General features: G+C 44.3%; 1 protein-coding gene across 6 annotated transcripts in view; it reads left to right on the top strand.

Moving 5' to 3' along the window:
* The first annotated feature begins 2103 nt into the window (after positions 1-2103).
* LOC112249061 (zinc finger protein 536-like) overlaps positions 2104-13720 on the top strand; it is a 192789-nt gene continuing 181172 nt past the window's right edge. For 2 of the 6 annotated variants that reach the window (XM_042320925.1, XM_042320923.1), the window contains exon 1: positions 2104-3033. The gene's annotated coding sequence lies outside the window, so the exon portion shown is untranslated. Of the gene's footprint in view, positions 3034-3138; positions 3771-13720 lie in introns of those variants that run through there. The other 4 variants (XM_042320922.1, XM_042320924.1, XM_042320926.1 and 1 more) reach the window with 3 other exon arrangements.

The raw sequence follows: 13720 nt of genomic DNA, 5'->3' as shown, positions 1-13720 counted from the left end.
ACACACACACACACACACACACCACATCCTTGTAAAATGGGATGCACAGCAACATGAGCGCATTGCTACGGTAGGTCACACTTTATTGCTATCATGTTGCATCAATGTTCAAAAATTGTTCTGTCTGTTACTAATAGTACTAATTTGCAATTGAACTGAGGTTTGAAATGACTACAAGCAGGGCCACATCCAAGAGTACACGGAGAGGAGACTGAAGGAGTAACATCTTAGTTTAGTTGAGAAGTGAACAGTGGCGAGTCTGTTTTTCAAGCATGTTTTCTTGGATGCCTTCCAAGCATATAGTCCATAAGCAGAGCCATCTTCAGCTGGTAGTCAGAAATATCAGTCTTATGGGCCTAGAAGGACTGTCCAACACCCTGCTCTGTGCTCCCCTCCCCTCCCTGACCCCTGACCCCCCCAAACCCTACCTCTGTCGACAGCGCCGTTGACTTCTAGTATCTGTTCACTCTGTCAAATCTCTATCCTCCTATTGCAATATGTAAAATATACAAGTAAAGTTATTGGGAGGGGGTCCACGTACAGGAGGCAGGGAAGTACCGGAAACTTCTACATGAGACATGCAGTAATGAAATGTCAATGATCAGTGTATTATTTTTCATGAATATTCATTGATTTGTTTTTATATGAAGGAATATAATGATAGAAATAAATGCTTGGTTAGAAGTCCATTTCCAAAATATCCTCAGGAATTTCAGTCAATAAGTGTATTGCCCTAAAGAGGTCTCTTGTTGTGACTCCCTTTTTTCATCTGGAGCACCTGTTGCTAAATGTAGGTAGAATAGTGCTGTAAAAGTTAACTGTAATCTTTACTTGTTTGTGGCTGTCTGCCTTTAGATTTGAAATGTTGGTCCTATTTTGCATACAGGCCTATATTCTATTTCCTATAGGCTACTGTATTAATTCAAGTCTTTTAAAAGTCAAATTAAAACATGCAAAATGATGTGTTGTCTGAATTGGACAGAAAAAGACCAAAGAAACAAAATAGGCCAATAGGCATGCATTTTAAGTGAAGGGAATAGTTTATTAGTTCAAGGAAGTTAATGTTGTATGTTCATGTGTTATTCCCTGCACCGTAATGCACAATTATTTAAATGCAGGCTATATTTATGGGACATACCCGTGCTATATTGTTCGAAATGTGCATGTTTAAATCCATATGGCAACTTCCTTTTGACCTGCTTTCACATCCCCGTCGCATTGTCAAGCCTGTCACCGATAAAGAATCACTTGACTTGCTATAACAAGTTCAAAAGAAACCGAGAACGCGCTGTTGATCCATGAAGAATTGAGAAGAGGAACACCCCTACTGCTCTCGCTATCATTCCCATAGAGATAGCGATATTATTGATGGGTTAGTTATGCTAATTCCTTTAGAGACAAACTTTTATTTTGGAATTTGTTCAAAAAAAAAGAATTTCATACACATCAAACTGGAAAATGCATGCTGAATTCCTAACCGTTTAAGGGGTAGCATGAGAATCTGATTTTCATAGTGAATAATGTATGTGGACTATCTTTAAAAAAATATGTTTTGTCTGGAAGGAAAAGAAAGCGCAGCCGGGATCTTTCCTTCTGGATTATCTATTAATGTTCCACTGAAAAAAGATAACACTATAAATGAAGGGGGAAGACAAGAAAAAGTCATAACAACGTAGGCTAACACAATCAAACATTGTAGTTAAAAAATAAACACACAGCAGTATAGCCATAAAACCAATAGCTACTAGCTATCCCTTTTTACTCTGATTTAAAGTTACATTTTAAATCACAAGATGTCCAAGATCCAATAGAGTTATAATCCACTCCAATTAGGCTCATTGTAGGCCCTACACTCACACTTGAATCAAGCTGTAACACACCAACGTACATATCAGTGTCATACACAGATGGAGTGGCATGTGCTCATAGCACATTAGTTCACCGTCATACTACCACACTGAGCAGTTGCGTGTGAGTATCCTTGAGTCACACGCCGCCTTGGCACAAGTGGAAAGGGGAGACCATACGCTCACAGCTGTTCTATCTCCCCGTATGAATACGACCAGGGAGTCCGGTGTGGGACTTCTGTCTGGTTATATACAGGATTTGATATCATCTCGATCAATGCGATGATGTGTCCCATGGTTCGAGGACATTTTGAATAATCAATCCGTCTGCGTTTGGCCGAACCATCACCGTCCTCCTCTTTGTCGACCTCTCCACGTTTGCTCGCTCTTATCATCGTCCCAGAGTCACATGCCCTTACATTCTAGAAAACCAACCGTCCATAGTAGTATGTGATACTTTTTATTATTACCAAACCGTTCCGATAATTACACCATAATCATTATATAATCCCATAAGAAAGAGTTTATTTAAGCAATTGCTTCGTCAACGCCGGAACACTGAAACTATAATTGCATTATATACCGCTCCTTCCACCACATAGAGAAACATAATATATCAAACCATCTTTGTGCGAACATTTAGGAGAATGAAAGGTCGGCCTGTGCATCTCTGTCCTACCGCAAAAGTTATGCCAAAAAAAGTTTAGAGTCCTCGACGAAGTATACAGCTCTTTAAATCATTTCCCCAGGTTACTTGGAACCGTTGGGTGAGCGCGTTTAATATTGGACTTTTCTCTTTCTGTTTTAATAAGGTACGACGTGGCCTTGTTGAACAGCTTGGTTGTTTTAAATATCATATTTACTAATAAATGTGCTTAATTCCTAGCCCATGGCTTCAAAAAGCGCTCCCATGCATGTTGTTAGAATAAACCTGGTTCGTCAGGGCACCTGAAAAAAAAGCCTCCCTCAGGACCAGTTTGCGTTTGTATGCATGCGATTGGCAACATAACTGGCTTATTTACATTAAATACGCCACAAGGTTACAGTGAGATGAACGTCATTTTATCACTGATTACTTCTCTTAAGCACTAGAGCTGTGACTGATGCTGAGGACGCGCAGACTACACCGATTTACCCTGGAGTTTTTTGGGGGGAAGAAAAATACTTGAAATAGTTAACTGAAAAGGTAAGGATATGTACTTTTACAACATTATATGTGTTCAGTTGTTATGTGTTCACTGCATGGTTGCGGACTACATGTAATCAAAGCCAAATTATACACGGTGTCAACGTAACAAGAATGACAAAGTGAATGGCTTCTGATGAGAATAGACAGATTTTAATAAGAGTGTTTACCGGAGCTCAAGGTCAGAAACAAGCTGCGAGATTGGGAATGCTTTTTTTTTTTTTTTTTTTACCGCAACACGGGGGAAATGTAGCCTACGATTAGAGATTAATATTATTTACCGTGTTGTTTTATCTTGGGTTACGCTCTTAGCTCCAGCAATGCCGAATGCCGCAAGACCTATATCTAGTTGCTGTGAATAACGCGGCGGACTACAATGGACTGCTTTTTTTGACGGTACAATGCATTTCACCTACCAGATAGGGAGAGTCCAAGCTCAAAGATGGAAATATGTTGTGATGCTGAGTGATTAGTATCAATGAACACGTTTGGCCTGGGGAAAAAAACAGACCGAATGAAATAAAACGCAATTGTTTACTCAGGATATGTGCGGAACAGTAAGATAGATAATTCTTCATTGGACCATCGTAACAGGTCCGAAGCGCACTTTTCCCCCTTCAGCGAAAGAAAATGATCTGGTCAATCATATGGACATGCCTCATTATTCAATGAACACAATCTCTCACCAAGGCATCGTTTACAGACAGGAGTTTCTTCGCGCTACTTCAAATGTAAAGGTAAGAAGTGCGAAGCTTAGGCATGGGTTTAATGGGGTTCGGAATGGTAACTCGAAGGCGTTTCGCTTTTGAAAGTCAGTTTGAATAAATGTTATTTTTATTGTATCATCTCAATGGGGCCTGTTTCTCTACGTAATCAAAAAATACAGTATAATTAAATATCCATAGCGGTGACGTTAGCATGCGGGGTTGTCAGGGTGGAAAACATTTAGTCTACATAATGAAAGCATGGGAAGACGTTGAACAGCGACTCAGAACCAACTATTCTCTTTTTTTATTTCAATGATTTCATAATAGTCATATTTAAAAGTTGTATATTCCAGACGTTTAAAATAGACAACGGAGTGTGCATAAACGTATTGGACACATGACATGCATAGCACAGGCGGATATTTGCGACTACTTTTAATGAAGTATAAACTGTTCCTCATACAATCTGCCTCGGAAACTTTCTCATCACATCCCTAGGGGTTTTGCTTAGAATTTCAGCTAACCTGAGTGCAGATTGTTGGAGAAATAGGATTAAAGTTATCCGCTGCATGCCATGTGTCAAAACTTGTGAGATGGAAGAGCCGGTGAGACCTGCCATTTTGTGCTGTGATCGACCTCTTATGAATAGCAGCCATGCATTATGCTTTGAGGAACGTTATGATAGCATTCAACAACTGAGGGCTAAATGTCATATCACGCGTTAAAACATTTTATGTAGACAACACACATATCACTGGAGAAATTCAGATTTGAACGACTGATTCAAAACGCAGCTGCTTGGGGGAAATGTATCCACATTTGCAAAAGTTATAGCGATTCGGCAACGAATAAAAAAGGTACTCATGACAAATAATTGTATGAAAGGGACGTAGCATAGCCTATAACTTAATCGGGAACGAGGTCGAGTCTAGCGAGTAGCGTATGCCACAACCTTCATAAAATATAGAGAAATGCACGTTGCCTAATTTAAATGTTCCAAAATATAAATTATATCTTTAAACTGCATATAGATTATGTCGGTGTGGGTTTAGATGTTTCGTTTCTTGCGCTGTGAATCTGAAATCTGTCAGGGTAAATATATTCCCAGACATTCTGATAAACCCAAAATGTTCAAATTGCCTTTGTACGAGTCTATTATGTATCATTTCGTGGAATAAAACACAGGCTACCCGTTGCACTGCCAGTGCTTCAAACTCTCCCCGGCAGGACTTGTCTGCAGGTGTCCCTCATCCAACCGAGCAGCCTTTCACCTTGAGTAGAAGGGAGCGATCCTCCCATGTAAACACAGATGAACCAGGTATGAGATGAACCCAACTGGAAGGCAGCAAATTAAAACAGTAGCCTAGGCTACAATGGCCGAGAAGACACAAGACGCCCTCAACCGTAACTCAAGCGTTACACCACGTCCATCACATTGTTTCGCTTTTTTTTGTATCTTCCGCAAAGTTGAGTTTGCGATAAATGTTTATTCCTTAGATTCATTGTCAAAGGAAATGAACAAATAGGATGCCCAGATGCACAGTCCGAGTAAACCACTGTCATTGTTTAATGGTATTTGCCAGGCGGATATTATGTCTGTAATAGTGTCTGGGCGTGAACCTTTTTTTTTTGTGTCAGTTCTTTTTATTTTCTTATTGAGATGAAATAGCGATGGACAACAGTCCCACTGAAGTGCACTGAATTACAGATCGGGGCCCTACAGTAGCCTCCATGCAATTACCGATAGTTAGGAGAATGACAATGAATTGTGAGAGGTGTTATTGAGAGAAGAGAAAGTGTTACTTTACTAACTGCTATGTAGTTGCAGCTCCTGTGTGTGTTGTCCTGGAGATACTTGACTGGTTTGCTACAACATGTGGGGGAAATGTATTTTATTATTACATTATTATTACTATGATTACTATTATCATCATCATGAATTGTGCAAGAATGCCATGAATGTTATGACAGGCTATCACATTTCACACAGTTCAAACAATTGATTTGACAGATTCAAAATGTTGGTCATGTGTATGCTCTATTGTGAATTTGGTGTTATATTCCTAATCCCATCTTTAAATCTCATGTTTTGTTCTTATTGAATTAAATCGCGTTCCTAAGCATCACAGGTGCCGTGTTTCAACTAGTTTGTCAACCTGTTTAGTGGTCAGCATTGCAATGTATCCTGTTTTACCTGTGTCCGTTGCTCCGTGGGCCATGACAAGCCACGGTGATGCACATCTTTAGGGAGAGAGAGAGAGAGAGAGAGGGAGGATGAGAAGATGAGAGAGAACATGGCATGGGCATGGCATCAGTGCTCCTCTCCCGGACCTGTCAATCTGCAGCCAGTCAACTGTAGCCGGAGCAGGAGAGCAGTCAGAGACGTGATCAAACAGCCATCCCACTCTTAAATGATTCTCGGCTCCTTTTAATTGGTCGAAATTGTCTTCCAGATATACGGCAGTAGCCAGGGTCTCTTGTGGGACGGTATGGCAGGCGAGGCCTGGCGATTAGGTATTAATTGATATGTGCAGTGGAGCCCCCATCCCCTCTGGCTCCAAAGGCTAAGGCCTTTACCCCTGTGACTTTACCCCCCTCCTCAGTATAGTTTGGCAGGCAGGAGGGGCTGTTTCAGGAGCGGGCTGGAAGGCAAGCTGGGGGCATAACACATAACAAATAGGCTAGGCTGTGGTGAGCCTTGTAGTATGGTGACCTTGATTTAGAAGGTTCACTTTGGAGAGATGATGGTTAATAGACCCTATGTCTTCTGACACATGTCATGAAGCCCTGTGTTCGAACACATGAGTGCTACAGAGACGAGATGTTCACGTCTCACGCTTGTGAAGTTAGGTCCTGTTTTCGTCTGTAAAGCTGTGGCGCTCCACACTTCTCTTGTCACGTGTCATACAGCATATATTGGTTTTACAGGTGTGTGTGTGTGTGTGTATATGTGTGTGGATATGAGAGCGACAAGGATGTGAATGTCCAACGTTTTTGTTGTTGTTGCGGATAGTAATCATAGACGTCAGTGTGATGTAAGAATAAGGACTGGGCCGACAGATGAGGTGATGACGGATGAGCTTGACTCAATTGCCTCATGCCAGGGTGCCACCAGAAGGAGCGTCTGTCTGTCTGGAAAAAGGGAATGAGGGAGAGGGAGAGCGAGAGCACAGGGAGCGAGAGGTTTGCAGTGCTAGAGCACAAACGAAGAGGTAGGCCTCTGACTAAAAAGACAGTTAGGCTGGTAAAAGGAGGAACATCAACTTGGAAGTATATGTGTGACAGTAAATAGCTAGAATTTGTAGATATATTCACAGACATTTTCTTTCTTTGTCTTTGTCTTTCTCTGTCTCTCTCGCTCTCTCTCTCTCTCTCTCTCTCTCTCTCTCTTTCTCTTCCCAGAGGTTTTGGGATAGATCTATATGGATCGTGGACCTGGGGATCTAGATTGATGTTTACACTCAATAATAGAATGTGTTAAGTTGGAGTAGTTTACCCAGCCTTGGGAAAGATGAGCAGCTTGTGCTTCGGCCTCGGCCTTTGTCTAAATGATCTATCTAATCACACACGTCCACAGTAGCCTTTCAACTGTGATTTTTTTCTCCAAAATAAAAAATACTTTATTAGAATACGTCCTGGAACGCCCCCGATGTACACAGTACCTCAGTCGACAGCCGGTTTTGCAACATTAACGCCTATTTTTTGAGGTTTATTAGCATTTTGGATTTATAAATGTGCTGCACATTGTGCCAAGACTTGTTTCCTTTTGATCTGCAAAGGAGCACAACATTACAGCCATGTCATTTTTGCCGACAACAGCTTAACACAAACAGGCAACCACCCATCAATCACGGGTTCTGAAGCATGGCATTGTGTTATTTAGCATTCTCCCTGGCATGCCTAAAAGAGTGGTGAATATCTGCAGTGCTGCTGGGGTTGAATCCAAAACTGGGGGGTTGGGGGGGGGTGGGTGGGGTGGGGTGGGTGGGTGGGTTAGTTACTGAAGGAAATCTGTCGTAGGAGATCTCTCCAGCTCTATGCTGGTCACAATGATGTTTGTACTCTGAATCGGTATAGGTTGTGGCCTGCTGGTCGCCAGTTAGTGTGTTTTGGGTCTATGTAGAGGGGAACCTGGTCAAGACGGCTTGTTGCAGAGAAGTAAGAGGACCCTGCACCTTTAATTATGATCAAGAGGTTTTCCTCCAAAGGACAGAGGCGTAGCAGTTATGTTGCCTCGTAAATCTGCCCCCGATGCCGTATATTGTGTTGAACTATTACTGTACACTATTATACTGCGTATTCAGCTGCCTCTTCAGGACCTGATTTGCATAATTGGATCTTTAATGAAACCTGCCTTGTGGAACAAAAAATGAGGAGAACCCCCCCCACTATAGGCAAACCCCTGTGAATATTTGTTGGGAGAAGTTCTACTTGTTTTTTTAGAAGAAGGGGGGCTTTGGAAAGAGACTGACCTGCACACCGCACACGTCAGTGGCTGTGCTACAAATAGGATGAGAAGTGCCCCTGAAAGCTGTACATTCCCAGCCAGGTCTCGCGGGTTGTTACTACAATAGCTGGATTTCTTTAGCCTGGGGGATTTTAGGTTCTATGTCTGCACTCATTTCGTGTACTTGTTACACGGGGAAGATGGGTCTTTTGTAGAGGAGCTGCGCCGCACGGCTGTCGGGATTCCTCTGTCGCAAATATTTTGACAATTCCTAATCAGGAGCAGTCAGATATTACGAGTGCTGAGTGTCTTTGCTTTCTGGGGGCTGTGAGAGTTTCAAAGCCAGGTCTTTTTTTCCCCCCCTTCTTGCTCTATTGCATATGCGTGAGAATCACTGTGTTTGACTGTTTCTGTGTTCTTTTTCGTGTGTTTGTTGATGTGCGTGATACACTATATGAGGCATATAGTGAGAATGTTCCCAACATGTTTATGTTCTGTGTGTGTGCGTGTGCGCGTGTGTGTGTGCGTGTGCGCACGTGTGTGCGTGCGTGATGCACTATATGAGACATATAGTGAGAATGTTTCCAACATGTTTATGTTCTGTGTGTGTGCGTGTGTGCGTGTGTGTGTGTGCGTGTGTGTGCGTGTGCGTGCGTGCATGTGTGCGTGTGTGCGTGTGCGTGTGTGCGCTATTCAGTGTGTTCTTGTCTGTTCTCCAACTTGTTTGTGGGTAAGAGGGCATTATGTTTAATTGGTTCATTAAACTTCCAGAGTAATTTTTTCCTGGACTTCAACAAGGTGAAGGTTAAAAAGCTACTGGTGCCACTTTCAAATAAACGTGAGAGTCATGTATAATGACATGTTATTTGTCCTGCGTTTGAAGGACGCACAGCAGAAGAGGAGCTATTCAGCAGCACTATAGCACGAGTGGTTTGTATCCCGGAGGGGAAGAGTTGTTCATCAGCCACCAATGTTCAAAATGTATAACAACCAAATGGTGACGATGTATCATCGTGCGAGGAGGCCAAAACACTCCTTCTACTCCAGAGTGGATCGTGTGTCAAAGCAGTTCACAGGTTGCCTCCAGAGTCATGAGAGAGGGAGGGAGGGAGAGAGAGAGAGAGAGAGAGAGAGAGAGAGAGAGAGAGAGAGTATATCTAGCTATTTACTGTCACATGGAGAAAGGGAGAGAGAATATCTACAAATTCTAGCTAGAGAGAGGTGGAGGACAAAAAATAGTCTCAAGTGCGTCAGCTAGCATTGAGCTGCCATTTACCCAGGGTGTGCAGAAGACCCCCCCTCCACCATCTTTCTCTCTTTCCCTCCCCATCACTCTCTCTTCCACTCTCTCTTCCTCTGCTGCCAGTGTGCTCATGGGGGAGTTTCAGGCGGGTGCAGTTTGTTCTCCCAGGTAGATCTGTATTGTATTAGACCCTCAGCCACCCCCAGACCCCCCTCTCGTGTAATTCCTTGAGGAGATGCCTGGGCTTGAGTTGCTGTATTGTCTCCCTGCCCCCCCGTGGACCGGGCGCTCCCGCTGTTGAATCTCTCGGTAATGATGTCACAGCGATAGTGGTGGGGAGCAAATGTCTCCTGATTCCACCATTTAACGGCTGGCTGAATTGGCTGATAATGATAGCATTGGCGTCTCCAGACTCGGAGACGGATCAGGCCCTGTAAATTAGTGGCTCCAAACCTGAGAGAGAGAGAGAGAGAGAGAGAGAGAGACAGAGAGAGAGAGAGAGAGGAGGGAGAGTGAAAGGAGAGAGAGAAGAGAGAGAGAGAGGGCATACAGAGAGGGAGAGAGAGAGAGAGAGGAGGGAGAGTGAAAGGAGAGAGAGAAGAGAAGGACTGAGAGAGTGAAGGTGAGAGAGAGAGGAGGGAGAGTTAAAGGAGAGAGAGAAGAGAAGGACTGAGAGAGTGAAGGCGAGAGGGAGAGAGAGAGAGAGAGAGAGGGAATACAGAGCAAGACAGTGAGGAGGGGATGATGTACTTAGCCATGTCTCTGGACTGCTTTTGAACAAGCTTCCTGGAGATCTCCATGGCAGTGTTGATAAATGTGGCTTGATAAAAAGTCAGTAAAATGTCGGCCTGTCTGCACACCTCTATTAGGCTAGGGGACATTTGTAATAATGGCCAGTTGGAGTCAAACAGAGAGGTATAATGTCAGCTCGCACAAAATATACTGTAACTCCCAATCAAACTTCAATGTGAAGGCCTGCTCTATTTCTGGTCTATCATTTCAAATCGTTGTCTTGGAATAAGCCGCTGATTCATCAGTTGCACTCTATGGATGCGTATTTGAGGAGCGTGAGGGAATACGGTTGCAAGGTAGCTCTTTATTTGCGTATTACACTTTATTAACCCAGATTCACTCGATGCCGTCTGCCTTTTTTTTTACAACACTTAAAACTGAGAGCATTAGCCTGCATTTTAAAAACACAGTTTCCCCCTGAGATGCACTAATACCATATTACGCTTTTCCATTTATGCTAAAGTAAATATGTAGGCCTAAAGGTAAATTAGCATTCCCAGCTTTGAACACATGCTCTTTTGTGAAGGTTGGTGCTCGCTGGCCACATCTTCTGGTCAGCAGTGCCACAAGAGGGAGCAGGATGGCTTTTTCCCTTCTTCTCGCAAGTATTAAATATACGTTTATTTGTATATTTATGAGATGCTCTGCTTGTCCAAAAGCTGGGAGGTACTCCCCCTTCCCACCACCAAAAAAAATGTGTGCTGCAACTGTCACCAAAGAAGGGCTCTTTTTGAAGGCTCTGGGAACGTCTCTCATTCCACGAAGGAGGCCTTAAAAAAAAAAAAAAGAAGAAGAGACAAGGTATTTGGTCCTATGACTGCTCACACACACGCACACACACCCATCCAACCGCACACATGCACGCACACACACCCACCCATCCAACCGCACACACGCACGCACACCCAGCCATCCAGCCATCCAACCGCACGCACGCACGCACACCCACCCATCCAACCGCACACACGCATGCACACCCACCCATCCAACCGCACACATGCACGCACACCCATCCAACCGCACACATGCACGCACACACACCCACACCCACCCATCCAACCGCACAGGCACACGCACACACACCCACCCACCCATCCACACGCACACACACACGCACACACACACACACACACACACACACACACACACACACGCACACACACACACACACACACACACACACACACACACACACACACACACACACACACACACACACATACAATCAGTAGTTCCCACCTGGTGTTTTAAGAGAAGGAGAACAGGCGTTGTGTGAGGAGATCTGTCAGTCCTGTGTGAACCACTTTAAAAACTGCAGCTCAAGGTGTGAGCTAAATAGTATTTACTTTGGGGAATTTGTCTTTATTTATCTGCGTTATTACCGAGGTGAATTTAAAAGGGCTTTTGGAGAGAATTCCCCTGGCACGTAGCTTCTTTTATACCCCTTTTAAGTGTTAAGATGTGCTCGTACCCCTGCTGCAGCAAACCCTTAACAGATCTCCCGCAATTTCTGATGATTTTCCTAAATCAGCCTTTTTTTCCCTCTTCCCATATTTTGTTTTCTTCTTCTTTTTCTTTTTGATCACGAGGAGTTGTTTTCTCCTCTCCCTTCTCCGTTTCATCTCTTTGTCATGTCGTTCACACCAATCGTTGTAATGGGGAGAAAGCTAAGTGGAAGTGCTGGGCCAGAGTCTTGTAGACTCTCTCCTGTTTTAGTAAATAGGACTGTCAGTGTGGCTCAGGCAGGAGCCGTGTGGGCAACACTATCCTCGCTCCACTCACAGGCCCATCCTCCACTAGAGTTTGTGATAAACAAAGGACTTTGAAGAAAACATGCTCCGCAAGAGAAACCAAGTTGTTTTGGAAGAAATCTCCACGTCCATGGTTACAGAACACAATGACGGGCTTAGAGAGTGAGTAGGAAAGAGTTCAACACATGAGGTTAGTCATCCACTCAGTACGTGCCTCTAAAAAAAGTGGCCAAGCGACCACGGTTCCAAAGTTGAACAGAGCAACTTTGGTTTTGAGTTGTAGCTCAGCTCACCCTGCCCTGCTCTCTGCACAAGGGGCCTCACAACTGGTCCCTTCATGCATTAGCCTCTCTGTGGTCAGGTGGGTTTCCCGACAATTCTTTGTGTTGTCTTTCTAATGATTGGGTTGTACCCACAGACCTCCAATGGCCTGGCGTGAGGACCAATCACAAGTTTCTACAGTTCTCCACGCTGTCTTCCCCATCTAGCCACCTCATCATCTGGGACATTAAGCTAATGATGACCACACAGATGATGTCCTTGTTAGAGTGGTGAACTTGCCTGGTGTTGATAGTTATAGTCTTTCTATGTGTGTGGGGGGGGGCATCATCATTAGTGCAATGAAATATCTTCTCTGTTTAAATTTGCATGATGATGGTTCTGTGACCAGTCATCGTTAGATCAACCAGGCATAGCCTAGGTTGTAGAGAAGATTCATGTGTTATTCCCCCAACCCCACCGTCTTGGGAGGTCTCTTAAAATGCTAACTTCAGCACCCCCACCCCCCAGTGGCGATCATGACTTTCTGGACCCATCCGTGTCAGTGCCGTCGGATTGGGAACGTTTTCCGGAGATTTGGGTGGAGTTATTTCTCTCTCTTTCTCTCTCTCACTTCCCTCTGATTGCTGTAGCCTCGGGGCTCTCCAGCACACACTAGATCCCTGTGATTATATTAATGGCCTCCCGCTCTGAGGCGGAGGCAAAGGACCCACAGGATCATGGGCGTCAGCATGGAGCGGCGGGCAGAGAGATGGATCTCTGACCATCGGGTCGTAGGTTGAAAGGCTCAGGTGAGGGAAGCTGCTCTTGGTCCCCTTGGGTGGGGTGCTTAACGGGGAACGTGTTAGTGAGTGGATGCCCAGACTAGCTGGAGTTTGGCAACATGGGGAATCACATGTATGAAATCTGGAATGAACCGTAACAGTACAATTACTGTACAGTAGCTAGGTAATAGCAGACGTTGGCTATCGTTTTCGGAGCCGGCTGATTATAAGGTGCTTGTGGATCGGTGTTAGTCATACTGCGTTCATGATAGCGACACAGTGTGATTTCATTTGGTCTGTGTGGTTTCCAATGGTATTTATCTTTAGCAGACGGTATGAGGACAGAACCCAAAGGTTTGTACACACTGTATGAAAGTGTGTATATGTTTGTGTGCTACGCTGAAGCTGGTGCGTGCTTTGTAGCTGTAGTACAATGCCTGAGGAACTTTGATATGGGTCATGTAGCTGTAGCGTCCGTACTGTAGGCCCCAGGCCCTGGATCGTGTCCGGTGGGAGTCCCTCTCCTGCTGGGGAGCACATTTGATCTAGGCAAGGCCTGTACTAGCATGGGGCCGAGAGGGGTCAGGCCCGTCCTCACTCTCTTTTTCATCCAATTTCCCCGGCTGCAGGCGGCCGCTCTCCACGCTTTTGTTGTCAGAGGTAATCTGTGAAGGGATCTTAATTATGGAGGTTCGGCCTGTTTC

This window comes from Oncorhynchus tshawytscha, linkage group LG04 (assembly GCF_018296145.1).
Source record: "Oncorhynchus tshawytscha isolate Ot180627B linkage group LG04, Otsh_v2.0, whole genome shotgun sequence".
Taxonomy (NCBI): domain Eukaryota; kingdom Metazoa; phylum Chordata; class Actinopteri; order Salmoniformes; family Salmonidae; genus Oncorhynchus; species Oncorhynchus tshawytscha.
Note: the sequence above shows the minus strand (reverse complement) of the source record. Positions and strands in the feature narration are given on the sequence as shown.